General features: G+C 38.4%; 1 non-coding gene across 1 annotated transcript; it reads right to left on the bottom strand.

The window, feature by feature from the left end:
- Positions 1-1,621: 1,621 nt before the first annotated feature.
- Positions 1,622-1,728, bottom strand: LOC145161794 (small nucleolar RNA R71). The gene has a single exon (XR_013738668.1). It is a non-coding gene; the product is annotated as a small nucleolar RNA R71 (small nucleolar RNA).
- Between the last annotated feature and the right edge of the window lie 10,127 nt (positions 1,729-11,855).

The raw sequence follows: 11,855 nt of genomic DNA on the forward strand, positions 1-11,855 counted from the left end.
GAATCAATATACTAGGAAAATCATTAGTTTAACCAATTGGCCACTGTTTGAATTAATCTGTTTTCTAAGGATTAGTAATAGTGAACATGAACCTAATCACATGAATCAGTAGCCAATGACAAATTAATCCATTGCACTTGCCATAAAATCAACCATAGGAATAAGTTAGTTGAACCTGAACAGAACTCTCCTTTATTATTGAATTTAGTTGATTTTTATTTGCTTTAGCTGCTAGTTGTTTTATTTTAGTGTTAGTTAAGTGTTTAAGTTTCTAGTCTTGCAAAACTAGAGAAAACCCTCCTCTTTTATTATTTGTTTTTTTAGATAATTCTAGTAGCTAGTTTAATTACCGTTCCCTGTGTTCGATACCCTTCTTTCTTAACTATACCACTAATTGACAGGTACACTGCCTTTTGCGTGTCTACTTTGTGTAAAAATAGTAGGACTAAAACTAGTACATTCAACACACATCAAGTTTTTGGCGCCGCTGCCGGGGAACAGTTCTAAAATTAAATTTAATTGCTAGTGTTATCGATCCTTTGTGTAAGATTTATCTTGCACAAAGTTACTATTTTTAGTAGGTTAGTTATTAGGTTTGAGTTTTAGTTTTTCTGATTTTAGAATTTTCATATTAGTTTTTCTGTTTTAGCATTGAACTCGCCGAGTCCATTCGAAGCTACTCGGCGAGTCCATCGCAAATTTTCGGTTTCGTTTTTAGTTTTGTTTTGTTCTTTTTACGCGTGTTTTTCTGTGTTATTGCAGTACGTTTATGACCAGAGGAGGAGGCACACCCTTGATTCCACCACTTGAAGACCCGAAAGCAACTCTTAGGAAGAATAAAGACAAAACCGTAAAAGAGTCTACAACATCGAAGAAGTCACCTTTGAAAAGCCTCAAATCCGTCTTTAGCAAGAAAAAGGGAAACAAAGTGGGAGAATCCAGCATCTCATCATTGGCGGACGAAGACCCGATTATGGAAGACACCGAGTATGAATTTGAAAAGGAAGGAAGCGAAACAGAAACTGAAGAAGAAACCGAGCCAGAAAGCGAACCCGATAACACCATGGCTAACATCACAGACATTCCCATGGGCGAATGGAAGAAAAGGATGTGTGACGATACCGGACCAGGACTCGTGCAACCCGCGATTCCAACAACTGCCAACTTTGAGCTGAAGGGCCACATTCTCACCCAACTCAGGGACATCCCATTTTATGGGAAAGATCATGAAGACGCATACAAGGATCTCGAAGAGGTCAATGACATAGCCGATTACTTCAACACCCCTAATGTGCCTCGTGAGAGTGTTTTGCTACCCGCGATTCCAGCAACTGCCAACTTTGAGCTGAAGGGCCACATTCTCACCCAACTCAGGGACATCCCATTTTATGGGAAAGATCATGAAGACGCATACAAGGATCTCGAAGAGGTCAATGACATAGCCGATTACTTCAACACCCCTAATGTGCCTCGTGAGAGTGTTTTGCTTCGTATGCTACCGGTCACGTTTAAGGGAGCTGCAAAAGATTGGTTGAAATCAGTCCCTCCAGGATCCATCACCACTTGGGCAAAGATGTGTGAAGAGTTTGTTGATCAATTTTGCCCTCCCTCAAAAATAGCAAAATTGAAGAAGGCGATTGCAAATTTCGAGCAACAACCCGGTGAGTCACTTTATGAGGCGTGGGAAAGATACAAAAGCTTGTTGAGGAACTGTCCACACAATGATCTAAACATTCAACAAGAAGTCTCCATTTTCTATGATGGAGTGAACGTGACGACTAGACAGCTCTTGGACTCGCAAGGACCACTCACGAAGAAAGCACCCGCGGCTATAAAAGAGCTAATTGAAGAATTCTTTAAGCACTCTAGAGAATATCATAACCCAAGGAATGACCTGAATCGAGGGGTAGTGAACTCAGTTACCGATAGCATGGCGACAATGATGGCTAAGTTGGATAGCATGGACCGTAGGATGAGAAAGATGGATCAAACCATCCATGCCATTTAGGTGGGGTGTGAGAATTGTAATGGGCCTCACCTTACCAGAGATTGTGATTTAGACGTGAACAGGAACCGGAAGGCACAAGTGTGTCATTCTAGTGGCGATAAATACGATGAGGATTGGCGAAAACCGAAATAAGAATGGCTACCATACGATGAGTACAAGAAGGCAAAGGAGGAGGTGTATAGGATGAAGACAAGAGGGTTCTATCAAAAAGAGGAGTCCGTGCAAGAAAAGAAAATAGATCTTGAAGACATGCTAAAGCAATTTGTAGCCGCATCCGAGAAGAGACACAACGACACCGATGCGGTGCTACGAAATCAGCAAGCTTCTATTCTGAATATTGAAAAACAATTAGGCCAGCTTGCACAACAAATCAACCAAAGAGCACCGAGTGAACTTCCTAGCAATACCGAGAAAAACCCGAGAGGAGCGTAAATAAATATCGTAACAACTAGAAGTGGGAAGATAATTACTCCTCTGGCCCCAAATAAGAAAGAAGATCCCAAATTGGTGCAAGAGGAAGAGGCAAAAAACCTGAAATCGTAGAAACCCGACTCGACTCGACGAGTCCAGGACATGGACTCGACGAGTCCCCCACCTGAACAGAAAAATAAGCCTCCTGTCAAACCGTATAAGCCTCCATTGACATTTCCAGGCCGCGCTAGACAAGAGAAGCAGGATGAAGAATATCAAAAGTTCCTGGAACATATCAAAGCCCTTCAAATTAATATTCCTTTCATCGAGGCGGTTGCACAAATGCCTAAGTATGCCAAATTCTTAAAGGAGCTTCTTACAAATACAAAGAAAATGGAAGAGGTCAAGAAGGTGGTTCTCAATGAAAATTGTTCAGCCGCCATGTTGAACAAATTACCTAAGAAGATGGGTGACCCGGGTAGTTTGAATTTGCCTTGCCAATTTGGAAATTTATCGACTATCGACGCATTAGCTGATTTGGGGGCAAGTGTTAACCTTATGTCATACTCATTCTTTAAGAAATTAGACCTTCCGGATCCAAGGCCAATTCGAATGGCAATTCACTTAGCAAATAAAACGGTGACATTTCCAAGAGGGATATGCGAGGACCTATTGGTGAAAGTTGATAAATTTGTGTTCCCCACGGACTTCATAGTACTAGACATGGAAGCGGACCCTCAAGTCCCGATCATACTTGGAAGACCTTTCCTAAATACCATGAGTGCTATAATAGGCATGAGAGATTCTAAACTTACCCTTCGGGTGGGAGAAGAATCAGTTACATTTGGAGTTGATCAAGCCATGAAGCATGTAAGGTGTAGTGATGATACGACATTTTCGGTAGACATGTTGGAAGAATTAATGGAAGAGTGGAAAGAAGACAAACCAAGCAATTCTACCATTACCTTTGAAGATGATTTTGATGCTAAAAGAGACCTGAAGGAGACAGATAGACTGCTCGAGGAAGCTGAATACAATGAATTAATCAAAAGTGCTGAAAGTCCGACTCGCCGAGTAGCAGCCACTCACTTGACAAGTCCATGCAAGAAAACGCGATCAGACGGAAATTTTAGCCTGGACTCGACAAGTCCCCTCACTGGACTCGACGTGTTTAGCGTACAAAACACGAAATCAGAGCTGAAAATATTGCCTGATCATTTGGAGTATGCATTTCTGGAAGAAGGTGAAAAAAAACATGTAATTATAGCTTCTGACGTCACCAAATCTGAAAAAGAAGAGCTAGTCCAAGTCTTAAAGAAAAGAAAGAATGCCATTGCATGGAAAATCACCGATATTAAAGGGATAAGCCCTTGTTATTGTTATCACAAGATTAACCCGGAAGAAGGTGCAAGGCCGGTAGTGCAACATCAAAGGCGATTGAACCCGAACATGCAAGAAGTGGTCAAGAAGGAGGTTGTCAAGCTCTTAGATGCGAGCATCATATATTCGATTTTTGATAGTCCATGGGTTAGTCCCGTTCAAGTGGTGCCTAAGAAAGGAGGAATAACAGTAGTGACAAATGAGAAGAACGAGCTCATACCAACTCGAACGGTAACCGGTTGGCGAGTGTGCATCGATTACCGAAACTTAAACGATGTCGCTCGTAAAAACCACTTTCCCCTTCCTTTTATTGATCAAATGCTTGAATGATTATCTAGTCATAGCTATTACTGTTTCTTAGATGGATTTTCAGGCTACTTCCAAATCCCTATTGACCCAATAGATCAAGAAAAAAAGAGTTTCACTTGCCCCAGTGGGACTTTTGCCTATCGACGCATGCCTTTTGGGTTATGCAATGCGCCCGCGACCTTTCAAAGATGCATGACGGTGATATTCCATGACATGGTGGAAACTTTTATGGAAGTATTTATGGATGATTTTCTGTCTTTCGTTCTTCTTTTTATGATTGTCTTACTAACCTTGATTTCATGCTTGCTAGGTGTGAGAAGACCAATTTAGTTCTTAATTGGGAAAAGTGTCATTTTATGGTGAAAGAGGGCATAGTTTTAGGCCATAAAGTATCCAAAGCGGGGATTGAGGTGGATCGGGCAAAAATTGATACTATTGCTAAATTACCGCCATCGACTAATTTGAAGGGTGTTAGGAGTTTTTAGGACACGCGGGCTTTTACCGAAGTTTTATAAAAGATTTTTCTAAAATAACAAGACCTTTAACTCAATTACTTTTAAAAGATGCACCTTTTATTTTTTCTAAAGAGTGTCTAGTTGCTTTTGAGATTTTGAAAGAAAAATTAACTAATGCCCCGATCATTATCGCCCCGAATTGGAACCTGCCCTTTGAAATAATGTGTGATGCGAGCTATTTTTCCCTAGGATCCGTGCTTGGCAAAAGGATTGACAAGCACTTTTGACCCATTTATTATGCAAGTAAGACCTCAAATCCGACCCAAGAAAACTACACCACAACTAAAAAAGAATTATTAACCGTGGTGTATGCCTTTGACAAATTCCGCCCTTATCTTATTTTATCTAAAACCACTCTTTTTACTGACCACTCTACTATTAAGTACTTGTTTTCCAAGTAGGATGCGAAGCCGAGATTGATCCGATGCGTACTTTTACTTCAATAATTTGACATCGAGATCAAGGATAAGAAAGGGATGGAGAATGTAGTTGCTGACCATCTTTCTAGATTAGAAAATCCAGAGAGGGAAGAGATAGACAACATGGGTATTGAAGATAGCTTCCTGGAGGAGTATTTGATGGTGATCATGGGGGAAGAACCATGGTATGCAGACATTGCAAATTATTTGGCTGGCGACTACCTTCCAAAAAGCCTCACTCATCAACAAAAGAAGAAGCTCTTTTCAGAAATTAAATATTATTTCTGGGATGAGCCATATCTTTTTAGGAGCTGTGCAGATGGAATCATAAGAAGATGTGTTTTTGCCAAGGAAAGTCAGGACATATTAGAGCATTGCCACAATGGACCCGCGAGATGACATCATTGTCACACCCCGATCCTTGTCGGAATCGATCAAGGCGTGATATATTGTTCAAAGTCTCATGACAACTATGTTATAATATGATTAGATTCAATTAAGTACTAAGTATGCAAACAAGATCCACAACATACAAATACAAATCCAAATACGAACAACATTTATTACATCAAATTTAAATAGTCTTGTGGATTTCTAAGGCATAACCTATTTTTCATCAACTTCATTCTTCAAATCTGCATCATGGGTAAAAACAAGTCAACTACGAGAGTTGGTGAGTAATCTAATTTTAGTAGAGAAAATTGTGAAGTTAAAACATTTATAATTTGAAATTTGTTTTCTTTTGAAGTCGGCAAACAATTGTATTTGAGATAACGGTTTATAAATCAAAAATTGATTAACAAATGATAACAACAACAATAAGTCCTCACCCTATATATACATATGTATATATATATATATATATATATATATATATATATATATATATATATATATATATATATATATAGGATGGAGCATCTAATCATCATACACACTCAACCACGTGCGATCAATCACCTTAGCGTCCCAAGGCGGGGGGGTCAACCCAATAGCGCTATTATTGTCCATAACGTACCTCAAGAATAGGGGCATAGTAATGGAGATTAGACTAAAAATGGTAATGCACTATAAGTACATGTAGCGTAAACAAACAATAGTTATACAATTAATGACTCACGTATAAATGTCCCAACAATGTCTCAATTGTGATAAAACAATAAAATAAAGTTGGAACATATTAGAACCACATGATACACCCCAAAAGTATTGAAAATTATAAAATATGGGGTAGATTACTCACATTAGTCCCAAACCGAAATGCGTGTGTCATACGATAGACGGTTCGGGTCAAAATGGCGTAGAACCTAATATAATTAATAGTTTTGGTTTAGTAACTGGTAAACGAGAATGGAGTATTAATACAAATAATTAGACACATATTCTTATATTAGATGAATTAACAATAATTCATTTTGATTAGAATATTAAGGTATTCATTTGTTAAATGAATTTTAAATTGAATTAATTACTTTGCATAATTAATTTATATTTTCAATTTAGGCCAGATTTTAATAATTTCTTATTAAAATAATAACTTGCCCAATTATAATTATTTACAGATTTTAACAATTATTTATATGAAATAATCATTAAAATGCATTTTTACATGCTTAAATACTTAGGAAAATGGTTTTAAATAGTAAACATTATTGAAGAATTATGAAATTATTAGGAAATCATTCTTTCATACAATATTAATTACTGTAAAATTTTTATATTTTTCTGAACTATTTTAGTATTTATTTAATACTTTAATGATTAAACAACAACAAAATCCGGGAAAAATAATAAATGATTCCCAAAAATTCTATAATATTAACCATAGTTTTATAACATGATATAAAGCCCATTGTATAGGTTTCAGATATTTGTGACTATGGGAAGTATTTTTTTATATATTTCATTATTAATTAATCAATAAATTCATAAATAATAGTAAACGATTAAGGAAATTCATTAAACTTTTTATTTATTATTAATATGTAATATATGATTGGTTGATAAGGTTTTATAATTTTTGGACATGTGTAGATATTTATTATCAATTTAAACCATTAAACAATCATTAAATCGGTAAAAATAAGCAAACATTCTTACAAAAATCGGTAAATTTTGTCATGGAGTCTTTATAATGTTAATAAGGTTCGAAAATATAATATCTAGTTTTTTGACATACAAAACTATGTTTTTGCTATTTATTTATCTTCAACAAAATAAAATACAAAATAAACATAAAACAGTAATATAAATGCATGAAACTTCATAAATTATGTTTAATCAATATATGGGTCATCCCAGAATTTTCTCAGAATTTATTGAATGCAAAAAGTATTTTATGTGAATTATTGCCCTACTTTATTGCAATAATTATAGTAATTCAATAAAAATAAGTTATTTTCTGAAAATTGCAGAACTTCTTATTTTATTGATGGGATTCTGAGAAAAATCAGGTTTATGCATAAAATGAGTTTTAGATAGTTTGGTGGATTTAATTTGTTTCTTGTATGAATTTGAAACTTTTAACAACATACCTTTGATGAATGCTTCAAGAGGGATGAAGATTTGAGTATAATAGATTGTTCTTGGCTGGAATATGAGTATTTCTTGGATGAATTTTGTGATTGAGAGTGAGAGAAAGAATAGAGAAGGTTTAAGTGGTGAAGAGAATAATATGTTGGGAGAAAAAGGAAAGGAAAGTGGATGGGAGGTGTGAGTGGGAGACCATGGGAATAATCTTTTTGCTTTTGGTGGTCTTCATAATTTCCCACTAACACAAGCATCTTTTACATAATTAATATAAGAGTTTTATAAAATTTAATGTAAAGTTTATAAAAATAGAGTTTTATAAAATTTAATGTAAAGTTTATAAAAATGGAGTTTTATAAAAGATAGGTTATTATTTGATTATAACAATCTACTTTGATTTGAAGTTTAATTATAGCATTCAAGTTTGATTCTTTTAATTTAATTAGAGCATTATACTTTGATTTGATTTTAATATGGTATCATAATTTAATTTGATTATAGTTATAACGTTGTACTATACTATGTTGCTATTAACGTCAATTTATATCGTAGTGTATGAGTTTTGATCCTATTAGCATCAAGTAATCTTGAGTAGGGTTTATTAAATTTCCAATTGGGTTGGGTTGACCCGAATCCATTTTAGGCGGATGTCACAATCTCCCCTACTTTAGGAAATTTCGTCCCGAAATTTAAGAAGAGAGTACCTTAAGAGAAAAGTTGTGGGTATTTGATACGCATATGATCCTCACACTCCCATGTATACTCAGCTCCACGTGCCGACTGCCACCTGACCTTAACCAGGGGAATGCGACTTCTTTTGAGTTGCTTTTCCTTTCGGTCGACAATTTCCAAGGGTTTCTCGATAAATTGCATTTTCTCGTCGATTTGGATATCCTCGAGAGGAACATGAAGGTTCTCGTCTGCTAAACACTTCTTGAGGTTGGCTATATGAAATATTGGGTGAACTTTCTTAAGCTTTGTTGGTAGATCCAACTCGTAGGCTACTGGTCCGATCCTTTTTATGATCTTAAACGGGCCTACGTAGCGTGGTGCCAATTTACCCTTGCGTCCAAATCGAACCACACCTTTCCATGGGGACACTTTTAACATGACCATGTCACCCATGGTAAATTCAAGCAGTTTGCGTCGCTTGTCGGCATAATTCTTTTGTCGGCTACGAGCTGCGAGAAGGTTATCGCGAATCTGAGTGATTTTGTCGGTTGTTTCCTGGATAAGCTCAGGACAAACGATTGGAGAATCTACTGTTGCGCGAATCACGTGGGACTCACCAATTTCATGCCAGCAAATAGGAGATCGGCATTTACGGCCATACAATGCCTCAAATGGTGGCATCTTGATGCTAGAATGATAACTGTTATTATAGGAGAATTCCACCAACGGTAAATGAGAGTCCCAGTTTCCTCCGAAATCCAAGACACACGCCCTCAACATATCTTCGAGTGTTTGAATTGTCCTCTCAGATTGACCATCGGTCTGAGGATGATAGGCGGTACTGAGATCGAGGCGGGTTCCCATGGCTGTTTGAAGTGATTGCCAAAACCGAGAGAGAAATCTCCCATCACGATCTGAAATGATGCTGAGAGGAATGCCATGCCGACTAACTATCTCGTTGATGTAAATCCGAGCAAGTTTTTCGACTATGAAATTTTCACGGATGGGAAGGAAATGAGCGGATTTGTTCAAACGGTCAATGATTATCCAAATGCTGTCGTGTCCTTTTGTGGTACGGGGAAGTTTGGTTACGAAATCCATGGCGATCGCTTCCCATTTCCACCTGGGGATTTCTGGTTGGACCAATAGTCCAGAGGGTCGTTGATGTTCTACTTTGACCCTGGAACATGTAAGACATTTGGCCACGAATAAAGCAATATCCTTTTTCATTCTCGACCACCAATAATTGGTTCTCAGGCCATGATACATCTTGTCAGTGCCCGGATGAATGGAATATCGGGTTTGATGGATTTCTTCCATCAGGAATATACGAAGATTGTCACGATCTGGGATCCAGATGCGATCTTGATAATAGAAAATACTATCAGATTTAGTTTCCAACTCCCCATCAATTCCCGTGGGCATGTCATTTTCGGTAATTGCCGAGTGTTGGGCTCCTCGAATTCGGTCGCTGAGATTGGACAAGATAGGAGAACATATTAGATGAAATGCATGGGCATGTTCTTTTCGGCTTAACGCGTCGGCTACGACGTTTGCCTTGCACGGATGATAGCGTATTTCACACTCGTAATCATTTAGGAGCTCGACCCATCGTCTTTGCCTCATATTGAGTTCCTTTTGATTAAGAATATGTTGCAAGCTCTTGTGGTCGGTGAAAATTACGCATTTAGTGCCGTAAAGGTAATGCCTCCAAATTTTAAGAGCGAAAACCACGGCACCGAGCTCCAAATCATGAGTCGTATAATTCCTTTCGTGGATTTTGAGTTGTCGTGATGCGTAAGCTATAACCTTTCCCTTTTGCATCAAAACACAACCTAGACCGAGATTGGAGGCATCGCAGAATACCACGAAATCTTCGGATCCTTCAGGGAGTGTAAGAATCGGAGCGTCACACAAACTTTGTTTAAGGGTTTGGAACGCGTATTCCTGCTTGGGTCCCCAATCAAATGGTGTACCCTTGCAATTGAGAGAAGTAAGCGGTAAAGCAATCTTTGAGAAATTTGAAATGAAATGTCGGTAATAGCCGGCTAAACCGAGGAAGGACCGAATTTCCTTGGGGGTACGTGGGGCTTTCCAATTCTGGACTGCTTCAACTTTTGCGGGATCGACTAAAATACCCTTGTCACTTACAATATGACCAAGGAATTGTACCTCATTTAACCAAAACTCGCATTTCGAAAAATGTGGCGTAGAGCTGATTTCCTTGCAACGTTTGGAGAGTTAGGCGAAGGTGACTTTCATGCTCTGCCTTTGTCTTGGAGTAAATGAGGATGTCATCAATAAAGACGATAACAAAACGGTCGAGATAAGGCTTAAATATCCGATTCATCAAGTCCATGAATACGACAGGGGCATTTGTTAGACCGAAAGGCATAACGGTGAACTCGTAATGACCATAGCGGGTTCGGAAAGCGGTTTTGGGGATGTCTTCTTCCCGTACTCGAAGTTGGTGATAACCCGAGCGAAGGTCAATTTTTGAGAAGCATGAAGCTCCTTGAAGCTGATCAAAAAGGTCGTCGATCCGAGGTAACGGATATCGGTTCTTGATAGTTAATTTATTTAACTCCCGATAATCGATACACATACGAAACGAACCATCTTTCTTTTTGATGAAGAGAACCGCGGCTCCCCAGGGTGAAGTACTAGGGCGGATAAATCCCTTATCGGTTAATTCTTGGAGCTGACTTGCCAATTCTTGCATCTCGGTTGGAGCCAACCGATATGGAGACTTGGCTATGGGAGTAGCCTCAGGAACAAGATCGATGCGGAACTCTAGCTCACGTACTAGAGGGAGTCCAGATACGTCATCAGGAAAGATGTTGGGAAAGTCTCGTACTATCAGAATATCTTCGATCTTCTTTTCTTTCACCTTTGTTTCCACCACATGGGCTAAGAAAGCCATATATTCTTTTCGTAGATATGATCGAGCTTGAGTACATGACATAAGACTAAGCTTTTCCGAATGAGTCTCGCCAAAAATACGAAGACTTTGACCGTCGGCAAGAGGAATACGAATGAACTTATCGTAACATACTATTTCAGCATGGTTTTGGAATAGCCAATCCATTCCTACGATGATGTCGAAGCTACCAAGTTCCATAGGAACTAAATTGACAGAAAATTTATGACCGCAAAAATCGAAAGTGCAATCTTGGATGACTGCATTGAGTGAAACATATTTTCCATCGGCGACTTCTACGGTAAAGTACTCATCAAGAATCGTGCGAGATTTGTGAAGTATGGGCTCAAATTCCAAAGACACAAAACTTTTATCGGCACCTGAATCAAAAAGTACTGACGCGTAGCAGTCATTTATGAGAAACGTACCATTTACGACCTTGTTATCGGTCTTTGCTTGGGTTGCGGTAATGACAAAGGCTCGGCCTTTGGGAGTTGGAACCTGCATTGTTGGATTTGCCTGGGTTTGGGTGTTGATGATATTGACTAGCCTAGGACACGCGTTTCTGAAATGGGTGGGGTCACCACAGTTGAAGCATGTTCCAGTTGGATATCGGGTTTGTGTTTGCTGATTTGAGGGTAGATAGAGTGGTCGCTGGGTTTTTGGTGCACGACATGTGTCCGCCAAGTGGC

The sequence above is a fragment of the Lactuca virosa genome, chromosome 2, assembly GCF_052849685.1.
Source record: "Lactuca virosa cultivar CGN04683 chromosome 2, Lactuca_virosa_CGN04683_v6, whole genome shotgun sequence".
In the NCBI taxonomy this organism is placed as follows: domain Eukaryota; kingdom Viridiplantae; phylum Streptophyta; class Magnoliopsida; order Asterales; family Asteraceae; genus Lactuca; species Lactuca virosa.